The 23214-nt window shown below is 35.4% G+C and overlaps 1 protein-coding gene across 2 annotated transcripts in view; it reads left to right on the top strand.

Annotated features, from left to right (window-relative positions):
* Nucleotides 1–23214, top strand: part of LOC145287865 (protein FAM124A-like) — a 793464-nt gene that overhangs the window by 467160 nt on the left and 303090 nt on the right. The window lies entirely within an intron of this gene.

Raw genomic sequence — 23214 nt, 5'->3', positions numbered from 1 at the left:
ACTCAAGATGTTGCAGGAATGCTACTAAAATCATTAAATATAATTATATTCTTATAACTATAGAAAAATAATTTGTTCTTGCCTTTGATTAAAGTTGTATGTTGTATATTTATGTTAAAATCATTGTTTTTAACTCCACGAGATTAAACTACATTTATCTGTAAGAAAACATCTTAAAAAAAGACGACATATAATAAATTTGTAAAAACATTTTTAATCACATACAAATAAATATTGGGTAAAGAAAATACTTTTATAAATCACATAAATTGATCAAGTATTTTTCTGTTTTACATAAGAAAACATTTTTGGTTTGTGCTTTTGTTTTAAAGCAATTCTCTTATCGTAATTTAATGCCAATTAATAAACATTAATTATACCCTCACCTGTCAACAACTTTTGCTTCGTTCACAAAGTGTATATTATATCGTTATATAAAAATTGGTTAAAAACGAAATAAATGATTACCTAAGTAGTTTCATAATTAAAAGAAAAAGTACCTGACACTTCTTGCCATGAAAATACAAAGTAATTAATCGTTGTAAAATCTTGGGACGCTAAATGCATACAATGTATTTTTTAAATGATAAAATTGTAAAAGAAATGTTTAAACTAAGATGATATGTTTAAAGTTAGGTAAAATAAATACTAAGTTCACTTAAAAAGCAAACAAAAAACCAAGTGAGAGCTTAACTCGTCATTGCATTTCAAAATTTGGACGTAAAAAGCATACATTTTAAAAAATAAAATTCTAAATTTCTAGCGATCGCTCTTCGCTAGATGTGTGACCATTTCTTAATTTTAAAATTGTAAAACAAATGCTTAACAAAGAGGGGAGGTAGCGTATTGGAAAGGTGTGTCTATTTTGAAAACGAAAAAAAAAGAAGCAATTTTCGGTAAAAAAAAATGAGGACCTACAAACGAATAACATTTGATTTCCACATGAAATTAGACACAATATAAGTGACAAGAACAAAATATATAGACGTTAGAAAAATGTCAAATTCATGGGCTTCTAACCTACAAAAAATAATACCGATATTAATGAAAATACATGGTCATTCTCTTTTTAAGCTAACGAATTTCTGAAACCGGAAGTCGAAAACCAGAAATACGGTTTCATCGATAGTGCAAGCCTATCTGTTATATATATATATATATATATATATATATATATATATATATGTATATATAACTACTTCATTTACTCACATAAAATGAATATACGAAAGTATAGATTTATGCGTAAACTTTAAGTATTTACTTCAAAAGTGCTCAATACGTAGGTAGAGCTAGTTAGTAATTTATAAAATATATATGGCGATTAAGCTACACTGAATATTCGGCGTTTCATCCAATCAAGGATTCCTCAGGCTTATGGCCGAATTCTGTGGTTTTTTTTATCGTTTTTATATGGTCCTCTTCTATTGAGGATTTAGTTAGCCAATCCTCAATAGAAGAGGACCATATAAAAACGATAAACAACCACAGAATTCGCGCATAAGCCTGAGGAATCCTTGATTGGATGAAACGCCGAATATTCAGTGTAGCTTAATCGCCATATATATTTTTCAAATTACTATATATATATATATATATATATATATATATATATATATGATCATCTATGTTCATGTTATCCTTATTATTTTTATGGCCATAAGATCCTATATAATCTTTATGATCATTCATCTTAAAGGTTCACCATTTAATGTTGATATTCATCCATTGTTAATGAATCTTATTCAATACTAGATGTTCAGCCCGGCTTTGCCGCAGACCTATGTACTTTTTATAACTTTATGTGCATATATATATATATATATATATATATATATATATATATATATATATATATATATATTAAGAAGTTTGACTCGTGTCCAAGTAACCTACATCTAAAATTTCAAGTGTTCAAGTGTTTGGACCACAAATTGATGGAGACGTTTGATAGAGTCTACAAAGGTTAACTTTTTAAACTTTAACCTCTTGGCAGCCAAATTCTTGGCCAAAAACTGATTAAAACGCTAAATATCCTTTATGTAACATTTCAAGAGTTTAGACCCACAATTACCTGAATAGTTTGCTGGAGACCGCAAAGGTAAAATCTTTGACATTTGACTCCTTGGCAGTAAAATATTCGGCCAAAACCCGATTCAAAAGATTGGCCTATATTTAAATACACTTTATGTAAAATTTCAAATGTTTAGACAGGGAACTGGCTGAGAGATCAATTTTTTTAAAACTTTGACCTCAATTTTCACATTTATTGTTTTGAGCTCAACTCGAATTAAAAAGTTCGATCCATGTCCAAGTAACCTAGATCTAAAATTTTAAGTGTTTAGTCCGAAAATTGTCAGAAGATTTTGGTAGAGTTTTCAAATGTTAAATCGTTGAACTTTGACCCCTTGAAGCTAAATTTCTGGGCGAAAAACGATTAAAAAGATTTTCCTAAATACCCCTTATGTTAAATCTCGAGTCTATAGACTGAAAATTGACATAGTATTTTTTAAGCGGGGCAATGTTGGAAGCTGGTTTGGCTGCCCCATACCCAGCATTACAATCTTCAAAGGAAGAAAAAAAAAAACAAAAAAAAACAAAACAATTTAACTTTTATAGATATACTAGCAGTTAAGCCCGGCTTTTCTGGGTCCCTTTTACTGTTCATAACTTTATGTGCATATATATATATATATATATATATATATATATATATATATATATATATATATATTAAAAAGTTTGATCATGTCCAGGTAACCTACACTTTCAAGTATCTGAATAAATATCGCCCTTTCAAGTATCTGAATAAATATCGCACTTTCAAGTATCTGAATAAATATCGCCCTAAACTCTAGACCCAAAACTGAAGAGCCAGTGCTCAAAACAACGAGGTATTATAAAAAGGCTGACTGGGAAGCTATCAGAGATCTTATCAGAGACGCCCCATGGGGAAATATTTTTTGTCTTCCTGCTGAGCAGGTTGCAACCGAGACGACTGAATGGTTCAAAACTGCAATCGAAGCGCATGTTCCCATGCGGAAATTCTATAGCAAGCCCCACTCTCCCCAATGGTTTACTTCGACTTGCGCAACTGCCATTGCTCAAAGGCAGCATGCATTCCGCAGGTTTAATCGACATAAGTCCAGTTCAAACAGACAGAAGTACATAGAAGCTAGAAGTAACGTTAAGAAAGAAATAGCGACAGCTAAGAGGGAATTTACGGAAACCACTAAAAAACGCATCGAAGCACAGAAATTAGGAACTCGTGACTTCTGGAAAATCTACAACAGTGTAGTAAATAATGGGCAATCAACAATTCCCCCACTAACCAACAATCACGAGGTTGTTTGCTCAGCAACCGAGAAGGCTAACATGCTTGCCAGTCGGTTTGCCTCCAACTCCACACTGGACCCTCTAAACCACCCCCTACCTCAATTTCCTATGCGGACAGACGCCACGCAAGACGACCTGAAAATCACCCCTGCTCAGGTGCATACTATCATAAAAAACCTTGACACTTCCAAAGCATGTGGACCCGACCTCATCCCAGCTGTGCTATTAAAAAAGTGTTCAGCCGAAGTAGCTCCAGTTCTCTCCAAACTCTACAACAAATGCCTTAATGAATCTTGCTTTCCGAGCTGTTGGAAAACTGCTTCTGTAGTACCAGTATTCAAGAATTCTGGCGAAAGAACTGACCCATTAAATTATCGCCCTATTAGCCTCTTCCCACTTTTTGCCAAAATATTTGAGACCTTAATTAACCATGCTCTAGTCCAGCACCTTACAGATGCTAAACTTCTGACCGACCGTCAATATGGATTTAGACAAGCCCGTTCCACGGCAGACATCCTCACTGTAATCTCTGAACGCATATATATTATTCACTGGACAAAGCGGGAGAGGGAAGAGCGGTAGCTCTAGATATATCTAAGGCTTTTGACAGGGTATGGCATGAGGGTCTCCTCAGGAAGATTAGATCTTACGGTATCACTGGTAGAATACTTAACGTAATTAAATCCTTCTTAGATAAGAGAAAAATCCAGGTTGTCCTCGACGGTCGTACATCTAAACAATATGATATAAATGCGGGAGTGCCCCAAGGATCTATCCTGGGACCTCTGCTGTTCCTGATATTCATAAATGACCTCCCCGACAAGATTGCCTCTGAGATGGGTATATATGCTGATGACACCACACTCTATAGCAGGCACGACAGGAAAACAAACGAACATATATCTAAAGTAATGGCAGAAACACTAGAGGATGACCTCCAATCAGTAGTGGAATGGGGACAAAAATGGATGGTAACGTTCAATGCCACCAAGACAAAACTGGTTTCATTCAATAATTACAAGAAACCTTCTCTACCACCTATAGCAATGGCCAACGACTCTTTCTCTGAGAGTACGTCTCTCAAGCTCCTTGGCCTAACGTTCACTGGAAACATGAGTTGGAACAATTACATCGAGGGCATTGCCAGGGCCGCTGCAAGAAAACTTTTAACACCTGAAAGTATCCTGTACCTCTATAAGGCCACTATTCGCCCATGTATGGAGTATTGCTGTCATATTTGGACCGGTGCATCGGCTACTAGTCTCTCGCTCCTTGACAGGGTTCAAAAGAGAGTCGCAAATCTGAAAGGCCCTAAACTGGCATCAAAACTTCAGCCTCTGTCCCATCGTCGAAACGTTGCATCCCTCTGCCTGTTCTACAAGTATTATAATGGTGAATGCTCTGAAGAACTGCAAGCACTTGTGCCCCCACGACGTGAACACCCTCGACAGACCCGACAAGCTGCAAAATCCCACCCCCACACTGTAGAGATCCCTAGATGTAAAAGATCCTTCTACTCCAGTAGTTTCTTTCCCAGAACTGCTAGACTTTGGAATTCCATTCCAGGTCACTGCTTCCCCAACTGTACTGACATGCATAAGTTCAAGTGCAACGTGAACCAACATCTCGCTGCCCTAATCCCTACATAGTACCCCAGTAGATGTTTCCCCTGATAGTAGCCCCCTACACCAAAGTGGCAATGTGCCTTGTTTGGGGTGAAAATGTAATTAAAAAAAAAAAAAAAAAGTGTTTAGACCCAAAATTATGGAGAAGTTTGATAGAGTCTACAAGAGTCAACTTTTTAAACTTTAACCTCTTGGCAGCCAAATTCTCGGCCAGAAACTGATTAAAACGCTTGCTGCATGTCTAAATATCCTTTATGTAACATTTCTAGTGTTTAGACCCACAATTACCTGAATAGTTTGCTGGAGACCGCAAAGGTAAAATCTTTTGACCCGTGACACCTTGGCAGTGAAATATTCGGCCAAAACTCGATTCAATAGATTGCCCTATGTTTAAATACACTTTATGTAAAATTTCAAATGTTTAGACCAAAGTTTTTAAAACTTTTCCCTCAATTCTGACCCCTTAACAATTTCTGTTTTGGGCTCAAATCAAATTAAAAAGTTTGATCCATGCCCAAGTAACCTATATCTAAAATTTCATGTGATCAGACCCAAAATTGGCAGAGGAATGTGGTAGAGTTTTCAAAGGTCAAATAGTTGAACTTTGACCTCTTGACAGCTATTCATATGATACATTTTTTTAATTTTGATGACCATTCTTGTTTAAATAATCATTATTTAATTTTGATGGTCATTTATATTCAAATGACCCTTATCCCCGAGTGGCTTCCGGGCCTTGATAAGTGGTGACTCCCATGTAAAAAAAAAGCCGAGTCGGATTTATTTATTTTTGTTTGTTTGTCCCTTTTCGACGGTATCAGACCGCCTGGGGCCAGACAGAGGTTATAACTGCAACGGACCACGTTACATATGTCAAATGACTCCTATTTAGATGTCCATTCATGATCAGTTAATTCTTGTTTAATGTTGATACACATTCTTGTTTAGATGGTTTTTATTTAATATTTACATACATATATAATATATATATATATATATATATATATATATATATATATATATATATATATGTAAATATTCTATATTTTCAAATATACAGTATTTGTGAATTCATTTTCCACTCCTATATATATATATATATATATATATATATATATATATATATATATATATATATATATATATATATATATATAAGAATAAAAAAGCATTGGAAATGCAAAAGGATATAGGGATGGTATGCCAAAAAGTATACAAACAAGATAGCTATGAATGGCTAGGCACATGGAAATAGAATTGCATCCAAAGTATAGCCCTATAGCTTTTCTCCAATCTTCATTCCGTGCCATCATTACGGTTGTAAAAAGCTATAGGGCTATACTTTGGATGCAATTCTATTTCCATGTGCCTAGCCATTCATAGCTATCTTGTTTGTATACTTTTTGGCATACCATCCCTATATCCTTTTGCATTTCCAATGCTTTTTTATTCTTGTTAATTAGTATTTTTACTTACAGTCTTATTTTTAAACTTACATTCATGATAGTATTGTCTTTTTTAGGAGGCGGCTCATTGCCGCCTCCATTAGTAGCAGGTCGCTTCCTGCTGGGTTTTAGGTCTTTGGGTTTTGGGCCTTAGGAGTTGCCTCTTGGTCCTCCATCGGTTCTATATTACATAGAGAGTGCTACCGCCTCTCTGATAAAACAGTTAGAGTATTATAAAGTTCTAAAATGTTCATACCTTCACTATTAAATTTTTCTTGGTTCATTCTTTGGCGTTTTGGCAAAGATTTGGCAGTTTTTGATATTTATATTTATAATAGTTTGTGCATGAGGCAGCTTTTTCCCCCTTGGGGTCCCTGTTATACCGTGCTTTTGAGTCAGCACGTGAGACAGCCTTCTTTTTTTCTGGTTCTTTGTTATAAAGAGCACGTGAGGCAGCTTTTTTCCCCCGGAATCCCTGTTATACCGTGCTTTTGAGTCAGCACGTGAGGCAGCCTTCGTTTTTCCTGGTTCTTTGTTATAAAGAGCACGTGAGGCAGCCTTCTTTTTTCTGGTTCTTTGTTATAAAGATGCCGTGAGTCAGCCTTCTTTTTTCTGGTTCTTTGTTATAAAGAGCACGTGAGGCAGCTTTTTTCTCCTCAGAATCCCTGTTATACCGTGCTTTTGAGTCAGCACGTGGGGCAGCCTTCTTTTTTTCTGGTTCTTTGTTATAAAGAGCACGTGAGGCAGTTTTTTCCCCTCGGGATCCCTGTTATACCGTGCTTTTGAGTCAGCACGTGAGGCAGCCTTCGTTTTTCCTGGTTCTTTGTTATAAAGAGCACGTGAGGCAGCCTTCTTTTTTTCTGGTTCTTTGTTATAAAGATGCCGTGAGTCAGCCTTCTTTTTTCTGGTTCTTTGTTATAAAGAGCACGTGAGGCAGCTTTTTTCTCCTCAGAATCCCTGTTATACCGTGCTTTTGAGTCAGCACGTGGGGCAGCCTTCTTTTTTTCTGGTTCTTTGTTATAAAGAGCACGTGAGGCAGTTTTTTCTCCTCGGGATCCCTGTTATACCGTGCTTTTGAGTCAGCACGTGAGGCAGCCTTCTTTGCCTCAGGATTTGCATGATACTTAATTTTTATTATTTCAGCATTTTTCTGATAGTATTCTTTTTGCTCAGATAATACCTTGACTTTGTTTTTTTCATAGTCTATATTTCTCTGAGCTTTTTTACTACGTGCTGACTTTGGCATTTTTTATTAAATGTAAACATATAACACTTATGTGTATCTTACTATAATATCACTTATCTTATAGCAAGACAACTCTCGTAGAATTGAGATACTGCCCCGTCACCAATAGTTAAAGTGTGGAACGGTATATACACCAATAGTGTAGTTGTTATCTTTATATGAAGTCCTAATCAGTGGCAGTGTGAGGTTACTTGGTTAATTTATTGTAGTTTATTTTAGAAAACTTACTTGTTTTTATTAGTAGATTGTGTATAGTAGCCACAATATCTAGTTATTTTTGTAGCTAAGGCTTGGATTTTGATTCTTTTTGGTCAGCTTCCAGTGAGTTCTTAGAAGATTACTTTCTTGCAGTTTCTTTTGCGGTTAATTTAACTTATTTACTTTGGCGTTTGGTGAGTTCTTAGAAGAACTGGTCTGATCTACTTTTCTTAGCGAGCGAAGAGATTCAGCTGCATTTAACAATGGTTGCTATAGTGTATTTTTGCGCATGCGTGAGAATTTCAAGTTTCCTCCTTATTTTTCAATAGTTTGACAGTAGTCATGTGTCTTTCTGCCAAGAGCGACAGACGTCAGTGTTAGCCGTGATCGTCTAGAGGTTGGGACCCCACGTTGTGGCCGTGCTAACCTAGGTTCGAATCCTGGTCACAGCATTGACATTTTGTACATATTTTACAGTCTAAAATCTGAAGAATTATTTGTTTTTATAACATTGTTTTTTGACGTCGTAATTGCTGATAGGTTACTCTTATAACAATTTTGATCAACTGAGATAAAGATTTCGTGGTTTCATTAACGCTGGTGGGTTACTGTTTAAAGAAAAAACCTTAACATTCACCTCAAATATTCAGCGTCCAAGAAATATAGGCCACTGGCAAACTGGAACGTCTGTGAGCATCCGGTGTATTATTTTGAACTGTCCCTTTTGAGAGAAGTTCCGTATTCTAAGTGGTCTGTCTACATTGGGTATATAGTGTTTAAAACTTGTTATTACACGTAATCTTATTTAATTATGGAGTTAGCTAAAAAGCGATGGGTCACTGCACTTTTCCGTGTAAAGAGAAGTCGATTGATGCTTGAACTGTTGTCAGAGACCGTTCGTACACCGAGATACATCGTCTCAAAAGAAAGAAGAAAGCAGAAGAAGAAAGAAGAAAGAAGAACAATTGGCCATTTTCTACCCTTTTTTTTGCTCTCTTTTGACATTTTAACCGACGTTCTGACACTCGCTGGATTCGTAAGACGCTTCTCTGTAAGAATATGTGCTTTTTGAAACTTATAAATTGAATTTTAGTTGAGATTTGGATAGTTTGTTTTGTAGGCGTATATAGGCGTGTACAGGCCATCCCTATATAGAGAGTGCTACCGCCTCTCTGATATATATATATATATATATATATATATATATATATATATATATATATATATATATATATATATATAGGAGTGGAAAATGAATTCACAAATACTGTATATTTGAAAATATAGAATGAGTCATTTATTTAATAAGGATATGTATACATTTAGTTGGGGAATAAAGGGACTCTTTATACCAAGGTATTTAGAAGCCTAATGCTTCTCATCAGAAGAGTAGAAAAGATGCTAGGTAACATAATGGGGATGTGACGTCTTGCGAGGGATTCATCAGGAACGAATTAAATAAATAAAATTATTGATGTTGGTAGGGGAAACTATATTGAATTCTAAGATAAAAAGGAGCTTACTATATAAAGTGTAGTGTAAAAATGAGTATATGGTTTCTGTCATAATTTTAAATAATGTAAGTTTTTTATGTATTTAAGATTCAGGGGGAGGTATAGGGGTAGTTGAGGTGTCGTTCTATTTTAGGTTGGTTGGTATTGTTTTACGGCATATCAACCCTTTTCAGGTTATTTAATTTCGAATACAAAGATTTTGAAGAAAAATATTTTAATATAATATATTTGTTGTTTTCAAGTCAGTTTCTATTTAACCCATAGTTAGGACCTTAACACATACTACCACTCCGGGTCAGAGTGGACCTGGGAACAATGGCAATTAAAGGGTGGCTCCACACTCCCCAAAGGCCGCAAGCTGGGGCCTCACCACTGGATATAGTTTAAGGTCATATCCAGGACCCGTTCTATTTTATCCGTATGCAAGATGTATAATGTCTGCACATGGGATTTACGCTAAAGGTTTTTATCGACATCGGTAACCAAGACAACAATAGAACTTAGAGACAGTGTATGTTAGCAGGCGTAATATTATGATGAAGAATTAAAGCGATGGTGTATATACTAAGCAGGATTAATCAAAGTAACTTATATCACAACGTTACTTATAATGGGAATATGTCTGTATCGTAATGTTATGAGATTGACGCAAGTTAGATTGTGGTTTACATGAGGAGTGTATTTTTTAGACTTCTATTAATGATACTAATGCATATTTTAAAATAAAATACATTAACGCAGCTGCAATAGCTATTGACATAATTTATATCAAATTACATGTTATCAAACGGATAATCAAGAATTATTATCTAGATAATTATAAAACTCAAATGACCTTGTAACGAGTGATGTAACCCACTTTCAGGCTTACGACATCCGGTTGCGCATGCGCGCATAAATATTAACCCATAACAACGTAAACATTATTTTTTTGCTTCAGGTTTTATTAATTTTTTTTTTTAGATTTTAAGTTTCTATAAATTTGTTGAAGGATTCCAATATGGGTTTTTCATTCTTATATTTCTCATCGGTAGATTCATGTACGTTTTTGCTGCTAAAGTTTCGTCTCCTTTCGATTCGTAGGAAAATCATGTTTAATTTTCGATTTTTGAGCGATTATTCGGAAAAATAGGTAACTTTATACGAATAGGGAGGATTTTTTTTTCATGTCTGAGTGATCTGTCTGTGAGTTTTCATTTTAATATACTTTCATAAAAATATTTCTATTATGTAAAAAAACAACTATTTTCTTTACGTCACAAGTGTCACGCTCATACATGAATTCCATAGCTAATATAACATACTAACCCAACGTGTCACGGGTATTCTAGTATTATATAATACTGGAATAACTGCAGTGTAACGTCGCGCATAAAAGATTCTGCATTTATCTCTGCTGGAGTTTACTGAGACTACAACTCATAAATAAAGACTCGACTAATAGTCTATTTGTATGAGTTTACTGACATCCAACAACAACCATGTTGCTCAATCTATTCTATCTAAACACAATAATAATCCTGATAAGAATAAAAGTAATACTTACAAACTACAAACGCTCCCCAAAAGTATAAATTCACCTTCTCTTGAGAGGTTCACATTTACTATTATCCAAGGGCTTCGAACTAATCCTATAGTGTATAATACTTTCTCCTCGTATACACCAAGATATCCTAGCACTAGGCGAAAATGATCTACACACTTCAATTTTCAGTAATCGTTTTGACCTGCCAAGATTCCACCCTACTCGCTCGTAGGAATCTGGCAAGTTTATGCACGAGCTCGGACGTCTATATCCCTAACAAGTTTATCTTAACAGGACAACATAGTAAGGAATCAAATGATCAGACATACTCGTGCTTTAGATTAAGCTTAGAAGACAACGTTAGTTATCTATACTTCTTCTACCGTTTTCTTTCAACCTAGGATTACACGCTGAACTACTATGTATCTTTCTTTTAAATTCCATTTTCACTCTAAACAAGGCGCTGTTGCCTCTTTGATGTAATAGGGCTACTACCAGGGACATGTTGCAAGGATGCTATGTAAGGAGTTGAGCAGTAAGATGTCTGTTCACATTACACTTGAACTTCTGCATGTCAGTACAGTTGGGAAAGCAAAATTCCGGAAAGGAGTTCCAAACTCTAGCAGTTCTGGGAAAGAAACTATTGGCGTGTAAGGCTTTCTTTTACATCTAGGGATCTCTACTGTGTAGGGGTGGGATTTAGCTGCTTGTCAGGTTTGTCGGGCGTATTTACGTCGAGGGGGTACAAGTATTTGTAGTTCCTCGGAGAACTCATCACTAAAATACTTGTAGAACAAGCAGAGGGACGCAACATTTCATCGATGAGACAGAGGTTGAATCTTAGATGACAGTTCAGGACCTATCAGGTTGGCGTCTCTCTTTTGAACTCAGGTTCAGGAGCGATAGACTAGTAGCAGATGTAACAGCCCAGATGTGACAACAATACTCCATACATAGGCGAATGATGGCCTTGTAGAGGTACAGGATACTTTTAGGTGTAAGTAGTTTTCTAGCATGGTAGAGAGAGCCCACCTTCCTCGTAGCGGTTATAGCAATGCCCTCAATGTATCTGTTCGAACTCACGTTTCCTGTGAACGTAGGGTCGAGGAGTTTAAAACAAGTACCTTCAGGTAATGTAAGTGAAGACACAGTGTATCCGAGCGTATGTGCATGTGGAGATTATAATGTCAAACAGAGATTTGCTTGATTTTTAGAACGACACCAATGTATCAAGTAACAGAACGCATAGTTTCCATATTGCGCACCCTCTTTCACAAACAGTCGTTTTCATTCTATTTAGTTAGGAGTAACGAGCTTTATTTCTGGAACTGTGTTGACAACGTTGGCCGTGATTTGTATGATGATATCCACAGTTCACTTGGGAATCCTCTTCATCTTGTTAAAATGGTTGATATCACATTAAAACTTCAACCACAAACAAAAGCGACATTTCTCCAAACAAGATCCTACCAACGAGCCGATTGGAAATTCAGCAGATATCTTATCAGAGACGTCCCATTCTGAAGTTCCTGCTTTTAAAAGATAGGTACAAATCAGGCATAGATGCATAAATCTCTTCGCGGAAATTATATAACCCCAGGTCTTAGACATATGCAGCTGCTATTAGGCATAAGCAGCATGCATTCCGCCTGTTTAACAATTAAATAAGGCAACTACAAATCGAGAAATTTTGTAGCATCAGGAAGCCATTGTAAGATTAATAGACGCAGCTAAAAATAGCGAGATGATAAGAAAACATTAAGTCGCAGAAATTTAGAACTCGCGATTTCTGGAAAAAACTATAGTAAGATATATATAACGGCATAATAGAAAAATGTTTCTCCACTATTCAACAACTATGACGTCTCCTGAACGGTAATGATAAGACAGAATTGGTTGTTAAGCGGATCGCGTTAAACCTCAACCTATACTTCACAAACAACCCCATCCAAATTTCTAACCACTAACAGAAATCACATTTGATGATATGATAATTTCCGGTTCCTATGTAAGGGAAATTATCAAATAACTGATATGGTATTAAAAATTATCCGCTGAGCTTGCTTGTGATTTTTCCAAATTCTATAACAAATGCCTTGCAAATCTTGCTTTCCTGATAGCTGGGAAATTGGCTCTCTGGTACCAATATTAAAGAACTTTGGCGAACGAACTTCCCCATAAAATTATCGCCTCATATTTCTCTTTTCGCTAAAATCGTTGAATCATTAATCCCAGAGATAGTTCGCCACATGGAAAATGTTAAACTTTCTAACCTTCAGTATAGATTTAAGCAATCCCGTTTTCCTTCAACTATCATAGTGGCCATCTTTGAACGCATATACCATACATTGGATAATGCATGTGAAACTAAGGATAGCGTTTGATATATCCTAGGACTTTGACAAGGTATGGCATGAAGGTTCTCATCAAAATTATTCATACTGTATTTCTGGACGAATATTTAATATAAGATCTTTAGCTAAAAAGAGATTCACATTGACTCACTGGCCTTACATGGAAAGGACATCACATTAAGCGGGTTTCCCATGATTCGATCCCTGGACCATTATTATTCTTTTATTTATATAAACGATCACCTTAATACCATCGTATCTGAGATGAGCATATTTTCTGATGACACTAGGTTCCATTCTGAACATGTATGCAAATTGAATGCACACGTATTCAATCCAATCCTTAAATAACACTATTCAGTCTATAGTGGAATACGGTCAACATAGATAGTTACATTTACTCCTACTAATAGAAATCTCCTTTCCATTTTACAATTATAAGAAACATTTCTAAACATCGACTGCTATGGATAATAGCACCCTGTCCGAGACTTTAACATTCATAGGTAATATGGATTGGAACAAATACATAAACGATATATCCGACTCTTTTTCTTCAAAGAAGGTGGCCCCTCTTTTACTGGACTAAAGAACATCTGAAATCTAACAGTATCTTATATCTCTACAAAGACACCATCCGAAAATAGGTTTAATGTTGTTCCATTATCTGGACTGGTGTACCAACAATTAGTATCTCCCTCTTAGATATTCCTCCAATCTTAACCAATAAGGCCCACGCTGTCTACTGCAATGTAATTTGTTGCACTTATGCCTCTTTAAGGAAAATAGAATCGATCAATCCAACAAACAACAAAATTCCACCCCTTTACTGTAAAGGTCTCCAAATGGGTTTAGTTAATAATATACATAAGCTCTTTCATAAAGCCAATCACAAATTACTAGACATAGGCAATAACCCTTACCATCCACCTTCCATTAAAAATTCATTGTTCCTTTCACTTCTAAAGGAATCAAAATATCTATGAATAAACAACTATTTAATAAAAATGTCATACTATAATGAAGCTCTATCTTAGTAAGGTTATAAAGAAAAATACGTTTAAACAAATCTCATAGTGATACAAACAACTCAGTTTTACAACATGTTTTAATGATGACGAGTTCCACGGCCATTTCAGTATTAGAAACAAGGGAGATAACTCTTTTGTGTCGACTTTAATTAAGGGTTCGCCGTTTACAACAAAATATCTCAGAACGTACTTGTGGATGATTTTTGTTTTGTTGTTAAAAATACGTCTAGCCCATCTACTGGATCATTTTGTAAATTTTGGAATTTATACACAAGCACGTAATGTACTATATATATATATATATATATATATATATATATATATATATATATATATATATATATATATATATTTATATAGGCGATTTTTTAACGTTAATAAAATATGGTTAGTAGCGTCTTCAACTTTGGAGAACTAGAAAATACTATTTTCTCAGTAAAAACTTCCATATTTCTTGGATGTAAACAAATATCATTTATTTATTAATGTATAAACCTGTTATCTACGAACACGTGTTTTGCTGTGCCACAGCTTGTCAATGTAGCCTAATTGTTCTAGGATTCGAAACTTAGACCATATATGCTATAGTCGAGTGCGTTAACCTTTACGCCACGAGGTCCTAGATGCCTTTATGTGTTATTTTTATCGATTTTTAACTTGTCGACCTATCTATCTATCTATCTATCTATCTATCTATCTCTCTATCCATCTATCTATCTATCTATCTATCTATCTATAAATGAACGCTTGATAACTTTGATTAAAACGACTCGAAAAAGGAACGCTGAGCCACAGACAGCACTGATAACTATTGCTTTACGCTAATTTTCCTTTAAATGCGTACTAAACATAATCTTAAACATTGTAAAGCTCCTTATACGAAAGCGACTCATTATCATTTCGGTAATGTACTGCACGCTTCATGTCAGGTAGCTATCCTGCTATAATTTGGCATCTATTCTGGATTGTTTGTGTTCGTTTGAGTCGAGATATGACCTTCTCCTCTCAGTCAACTCTTCACAATCGTCTAACATGATATATCATTCAACATTTACGGTTTTAAAGAACAATGTCGTCTCCGACTAACCTTCATTTAACCTCTAGTGACTCTTTGGCGCCCATTTTCATATGTTATCGTTGTTTGCTCGAGGGTGACAGACATTGCCGGGAGGGGGTAGGTTTTGGTGGCGGTGGTAGCTGATGTAAATTGCTTTGCTTTCCATATAAGCATGTTCAATTGATCCAGTTGTCTTTAAATTCAGGCCTGACGTCAAGGTATGCATCGGCCAAGGTCAGTTCTACAATGAGACAACAGCCTTTTCCGCAGAAAATTGAAAAAATATATGTTTTTCTAAAGTAATTAGACTTGATCATTTGTACAACTGAATGAAATGCAATTAATGGTTATCGAAGCGAGTTTTATAAACAGTGTTGAAAATTGTTGTGCTCACTTCGGGCAAGGAGAGTGTTGCTATTGTTCCGATTTAACAGCTTCTGATTAACTCTCTACTTCATTGTCATTTTCATGGACTGTGATTGGCCGAGCTCCAATCTTTACTTTCTTCTAAGACATTCGGAGCAAGAACCTGTATTGCTACCATAACAAAACAAAACTTTTCTCTCTCACAACATGTGCCTAGTATTAGGCGGAAATTTCCATGAACTGAATTTAAATGCTCTGCGCATGTGGAAGACATTACCGCGAGACTGTCTCCTTGTTGATTACAACTTGATCATTATCAAATCCAATGTTTTTCATGATTCGCCCCATGTAATCAAATGTAGTTCATACAATTTTCTAATTGTAGTACTCCTACAATGTTACTCATTCTTTAGCTGTCAATAATTCTGTCTTATTAATCCTCATTTTTGATGGATAGTTGGCTTTTATAGGCGGTGGTGATCCAACGATACAAATATAAAAATATTCATGCCAATCAAAGCGATAACATGAATGAAAGCCTTTTTTTTGTTAATTATATGTTTTAGTCAACTTTCTAACTTGGATCTGCAGATACAATCAGTCGGACGCCGATGTTTATTTCATATAAAAGTCTATTAATGTAGAAATTTTTAGCAAATTTACAGAGTAAGCAGTCTTTGGTGAAAGAGAGATGGGGCGAGGGATTGATAACTTCTTTCGTTACGCTTTACTACATTGTGTGCGATTGTCTCGACCTTCAGTTGGGCTGTTCGTGAAACGGCCATGCTTGACTCATAACTGGTTTCGCCAACTTCCGTTAGCTAAAGATAAATTTTTCCCGCCCACCCACCTATTACTCTTCCATCTAACTACTTTCGTTATGTAACAAAACTATCTATTCTTAATCATTTATATATATATATATATATATATATACATACATATATATATATACATATATATATATATATATATATATATATATATATATATATATATATTAGTGTTGAAATGAGTAATCAGAATCGGGAATTGGAAAAATCGGAGCCTTTGTGGTATCGGAATCGGTGAAATTTGAGCCTATTTTCCGATACCCAAACCGATTCATTAAATTATGTTTTTTTTTTATTTGGTTTTAGTTTAAAAAAGTCTTTTTCTTTTACACGGAAGTCACCACTTATCAAGGCCCAGAAGCCAATCGGGGATAAGGGTTGCTAATAAATATTTATTGATTAAAACTTCCAGTCGAATTAACTTTGTCGAGAATTTTTAGATTTTGAATGTGAAGCATATTATATAGTTTGAAACATGAATATATATTATTGGAGTTATTCATAGTGGTACTTAAGACCAAACGCATTTTTATTAAAATCCTTCACTCAGAAAATAAAGGTTTAAAGCAAAGAACCATGTTACTGCATATCAAAAACTGGTTACTTCAAGGCAGATATCTTGGAATCAATAACTCAATGTATTTTTCAGTGTTGTGATATTAAAAAAAATATTTGCTTCACAGCAGCCATCTTGGATTTCATGTAACTGTATTTTTTAGCTATTTTGATATTTATATATTTTTTTTGCAGCAGACATATTAGATTCCAATTCTTTAGATGTTAACAATAACTGCTTTACGACATGCATCATGGATTTCATATCTCTGTATGCATTAGATATTTTAATATTTGCTCCCTGGCAGACATCTTTAATTTCATATCTCCATATTTATTTGATGCCGTAATTTTAATAAAATATTTATATTTCAGTAAACGTTTTGAATTCCATATATTTATTAGATATTGCATTATTAAAAACTTTTGTTTTCTGACAGAAATCTTTGGTTCTATGTCTCTGTAATTATAAGACGTTGTGATATTAAACTATTTGCGTCATGGCATATGTCTAGGATAGGATCTTTAATAGAAATATATAGTATTTGCTTCACGCAGAGTTGTAGCATTGGTATGTATCTGTTCAATGTAAAATGGGCCTTTTTTGTCAAGGAACGACTAATCCGATTACAAGGCGTAGCAATTCCTGCAAGATGTATTTAATACAATATTTTGTGACCTTTTCGGTTCGAGACAATACCGACAGCCTCAAAGAAATAATCATATACTCTCTCCTGCTATCTTCGATTGGACACTCCGAACACGGTTATCATAACGTAACTAACTCCTCTAGAAATGGAGAATGAATAATCGGCAATCGACACATACTCACTCTACTTAGTTCTTTTAAACAAAAGAACAAATTAACAGTTTTTAATTTACATTAAATTTTGAAGGCATAGGCAGAATAAAGAAAACTGCTTCTGAGACTGTAGCAGAAACACAACATGAAGCAAGCGAACCACAGAAGATATTGTGTGTTTGAAAGAAACAACTTACCTTATAAGCTTGTATATACTCATGTTTTTTCTAGCTACTTTTACTCGAAAAGTATTCTATTTCGGCTTCCAGATAATGTCGGGTTATCAGGAGAGAATACAGGCCGTTTCTGAGTCTTTATCTTCTTAGCTTATTCACTTGTAAACTTGTATATAATCGTGCTTATCGTTTTTTTTTTACACTTATGGGGTATTTCATTTTATCCTCCAAATAATGTTGGATTATCACGAGAGAATACGCATTGTTTCGGGATGTTCCTCTCAACGGCGTTTTCGCGTATCTAAATCCCCTCACTGATGTATGCAATATATATTCATATAGTTGCAATATGTATACTTGGGCAGCATTCTTCCTTCTAAGCATATTTCATTAATAACAGACAATTCCTGTCTACTTATGTATATATTAAAAGACAACACACACACATACACTCCTATGAATATTCTAAAATCAGTTCGGTGATAATTATCCCTGATGAGGAATCCAGACTGATTCGAACATACGTGAGTCAACATTGGCAGCTTCATCAGCTTGTTGTTTCTTGAAGCAAGGCAATTTATTAGAAGGCTTGAAAAGATCTACAGTAACACTATGGGTTTAAACCATAAACTGTTTGATTCATTCAAAATACGAGGGTCGTTTCAAAAGTAATACCTCATTAATTTTATCCGCCAGGATGGATCAGAGAGGATTGGAAATTGTATGGTTATGGTGACTGGACTTATGAATTCCTGACTTGAAAGTTTCATCTTTCTGTAGCTGATATGGATGATGTGAGTTAAAACATAGGAGGCTTTACTTTTGAGGCGACTTTCGTACTTAGAATGACATGAATAGATATGTAGTTTACTACCACGCAACACGCATATTCGTAATTTTTTCTCTCAAATGAAAATGTTAGCGTTTTCAAATGACACTACATATAAAACAAACGATCCCATAATATGAAATTCAATTTTGCGATAATTTATTTCCAGTTCAACCCCCAAACAGTTTATACTGGACTATATTTAAGGAGAGTAGAAAGTGGACCTTGAGTTTATTTTCGGCCACCTAGTGACTCTCGGTCCATTTATCTTTTTCTTTTAGTTTTTATATTCCGTAAACGACGTTTTTTAAGGAATGGGAACATTGCGGTTTTGGGGTTGGAATCTACTTACCTAACACTTAATAATAGCCATTTTTAAACCTTGAAGTAGTATTTTTTAGCTCATTACATAAAGTTGTTTAATGCTTTGTCAGGAGCAATTTCCATAAAAAATATTTCTAGAAGAAACTAAATGACCGGTGATTCTTTGGGTCAATGTTTGAAGGTTGTGTAGGGTGTTCTCTTAAAAATACTACACACAAAATGATGAATAAATAAATAAATAATAATAATAAAAAACATAGAAAGATGGTATATATTGATGGAAACAAGAGGCTTGCCACTGGAACTTCATTACATGGTATCATCTTATCAGGTGAACGCGCATTTAGTGCAATTGTCATTAGATCCTAATCGTGTAGTAGACTTTCCGGCAACGACGCCGTTTTCAGTACTAGTTTCTATCGCGAATTATTTTAGTCATTTGAATGCTAAAACGCTTTCTGTATTTTACCGAAAGTAAGGGTTATGAAGCCTGGCTATTAAGAGATGAGAGAACTTTGTGAACTGCTAGGCGCTGTATGATCGGAATAATATGCCGCTGGGGACGCTTTTCAATTCAATATTCCATATAAATTTCCACTTTCGGAGGAAGCCATCACATCTTTTCTAAAGCTAATAACACACTAGGTACTACCTGTTCTGTAAAAAAAACACCCAGGTCCTGGATTATCACTTTCATGACAAATAGTTCAAAGACTTTACAATACTTTGTTAGGCGAGTTCGTTCTACAGCAGATATCTTAACTGTAATCTCTGAGCATATAAAACATACACTAGACAAAGCAGGAGAGGGTAGTCCTAGACATATCTAAGGTTTTTTTACAGGGTGTGGCACGATGGTCTTCTCAGAAAAATCGGATCATACAGTATCACTGGACGAATACATAACATGATTAACTCGTCCTTAATAAGAGAAGAATCAAGGTTGTCCTCGACGGTCATACATCTAAACAATATGATAAAAATGCAGGTGTACATCCGGGTTCTATACTTGGACCTTTATTATTCCTAATATTCATAAATGACCTCCCTGATAAAATTGTCTCTGAGATGGGTATATTTGCTGATGACACCACTCTCTATAACATGCACAAGGGGAAAACAAGTGAACACATATCTAAGGAAATGGCAGAAACACTAGAGGAGGACCTCCAATCTGCAGTGGAATGAGGACAACAATGAATGGTCACATTCAATGCTGATAAGACTAAGCTTGTCTTCTTCAATAATTACAAAGAAAAATTATCAACCACTAATAGCTGTGACTTGATACATTACCTGAAAGTACTTCTTTCAAACTCCTCGGCAGCGTTCACAAGGAACATGTGTTGGAACAGATACACTGCGAGCATTGTCATGGCCGCTGCAAGGAACGTGGGCTAGAAAGCTACTTACACATGAAAGTATCCTGTACCCCCACAAGGCCACCATTCGCCCATATATGGTGTATTGTTGTCACACTTGGACTGGTGCACCTGCTACTAGTCTCTCGCTTCTGGACAGGTTTCAAAGGAGTCGTCAACCTGATACTTCCTTCCCATCGACGAAATGTTGTATCCCTCTGCCTGTTTTACAAGTATTTTTTTTTTTGGTTGATGCTCTGACGAACTACTAGGCCTTGTACCCCTTCGACGTAAATACCCCGATAAAATCGAGAAACAGCAAAATCTCACTCCTACACAGTAGAGATCCCTAGATGTAAGAAGGCCTTCAACCTGGTTGTCTTCAAGTCCAACACAAACAAATTCCTGATGAACCGCCCCGCTAAGTAATGACACCTTATCAATTCTCCAATACTATTGCTACACTATCCCATTGAGTACTGTACACACAATAATCCTTATCCCCGAGTGACCTTGGCCTTGATAAGTGATGAACTACATGTAAAAAAAAAAGAAAAAAAGGCCTTTTACTCTAATAGTTTCTTCCCCAGAACTGCTAGACCCTGGAACTCCCTTCCGGGTTCATGTTTTCTCAACTGTACTAACATGCAGAAGTTCGAGTGTAATATGAATAGACATCTTTTGCTGTTTAACTCCCTACATAGCATACCTGCAACTACTGTCCTCGATAGTAGCCCTCTACATCAAAGTGGCATTGTGCCTTGTTTGGGGTGAAAATGGAATAAAATAATAATAATTTTTGCTACAATTAAACTTCAATCTTTCTGGACTGTTGAAGATTCATGTTTGAAACTTGGTGGACAAATAATGAACGACTGAAATTTATATGTACAAAATATGGTTGGATCGCAGAAAAGATTATAAAATTATTAAAAACTAACAGGGAGGTTCGACGTTGCCAGGGAGTGAATAAGGGTCAACGAATATTATAGACTTCAATACTTTTATTGTCATCACCGAAATCACCGAATTTGTCAATCAAATCGATTGTTTCACTGCTATATTCGTGAACCCAACCGCGGTGTACTGTGAGAAAGCTCACATGCCTCACCGAAGTGACTTAATCCAAAATAGATTGTAGTCTACATTGCACTGTAGAGAATCTACTGTTCTGTCACCTTACATGATGGTATTGTAATACTAGAAATAAATGATAATCCGAGGGAGCTAGGCCAGGAGAATATGCACGATGCGGCAGTGCCTTCCAACCAAATTCTCCGAGATCTATGCTCAGCAGTGTCATCTAAAAACGAGCATTATCGTGATGGAAGATGACTTCTTTTTTATTTTTAAAGAAGGTCATTTTTGGGTTAATATGGGTGAGAATATTGCGACCAATTATGAATGATATATTAATATACTGAACGAAAAAGTTATAAATTGATCATGGTGATGCGTTTAATCAATAAGTATATGTATACATGATACAAGGATTTAAAATACTCCAGTACATACTGGCAAACACTTTTGCATCGACCTGATATATAGATAAACGAAACAAATAATCGTTTTAATAAGTTTAAAGATGCAAGTTAAAAATGAAAGCGTATGGCCAAGTATGCTAGATAGTGAGTGCAATTAACGTGTCAACTGCTGCGAACTTACACGGGGCATTTGTGTCTGTGACGTTGCACGATAATTAAAGGACAGGATCTGTTTATCCTTACCGTTACAAACAACAAACTCACCTACCATTTTATCGCCTACTTATATAGTCGAGATATATATTCAAATAGAATATATTGATATATGTCTTTAAACAGGCATTCTCATATGTCTGTATATATATGGCCAGACTCATCGTTGCTTAACTTCATTGATCTAGCGAGAAGTGATGCGTCAACGTGATTATGTCAGTACAGCATTGGTGACCATCATTTAGGAATGCTAGGTGTTGTATATACTGCGCCAGAACGAAGAAATTATCAAATTAGTATCAGGAGGCGCGTTTAATCTACTGGAAGGCCACGCCTTCAGTCAGCCAGGCATGCATCTAGGAGAAAACATGCATCTAGGACAATGAAAATTCCAATATAAAACCTGAGGTCGATTATCTGCTCTGTTTTGTGGCAGCCATTACACCGACTGAGATTAGCCGTTATAGCTAAAAGTGTGATTATTATACATAAAGCTTTCTCAACTTTAAACAAATCATGTGTGCATTTCAGAAGAACTTACTTGTTGTGACGGACCTCATGCATCGGAATCGATATGAGTATCATAAATATACAGTGCCGGTAAAAAGAGAGTCCACACTTGTAATTTTTTTTCAAAAACTTCAAATTTAAGCTAAATTTAATGTAACTGTTTAAACGGCATATATCTCATTTGATTGGCCTTTTATTCCTCTATAATTTTCCCTGCTCATATTTTATTTTAATTGAAATATTCTAGTGTTCACGTTAATTAAAAAAAAGAACTTCAAATTGAGGAGGCAAAAAGAAATCCGCAGCAACAAATTCGCTTAAAACCAGCTTTAATTATCGCCCCTAAATTAGTTTTAAATATTCACCAACAGGCAAAAAAGCGTCTCTAATCGTAAATGTTGTTGTTCCAGGTTATACAACGGAACATTTA

Source organism: Euprymna scolopes, chromosome 11, assembly GCF_053919585.1.
Source record: "Euprymna scolopes isolate OS-2025 chromosome 11, ASM5391958v1, whole genome shotgun sequence".
Classification (NCBI taxonomy): domain Eukaryota; kingdom Metazoa; phylum Mollusca; class Cephalopoda; order Sepiida; family Sepiolidae; genus Euprymna; species Euprymna scolopes.
The sequence above is the reverse complement of the archived record's forward strand: the minus strand, read 5'-3'. Positions and strand labels throughout refer to the sequence as shown.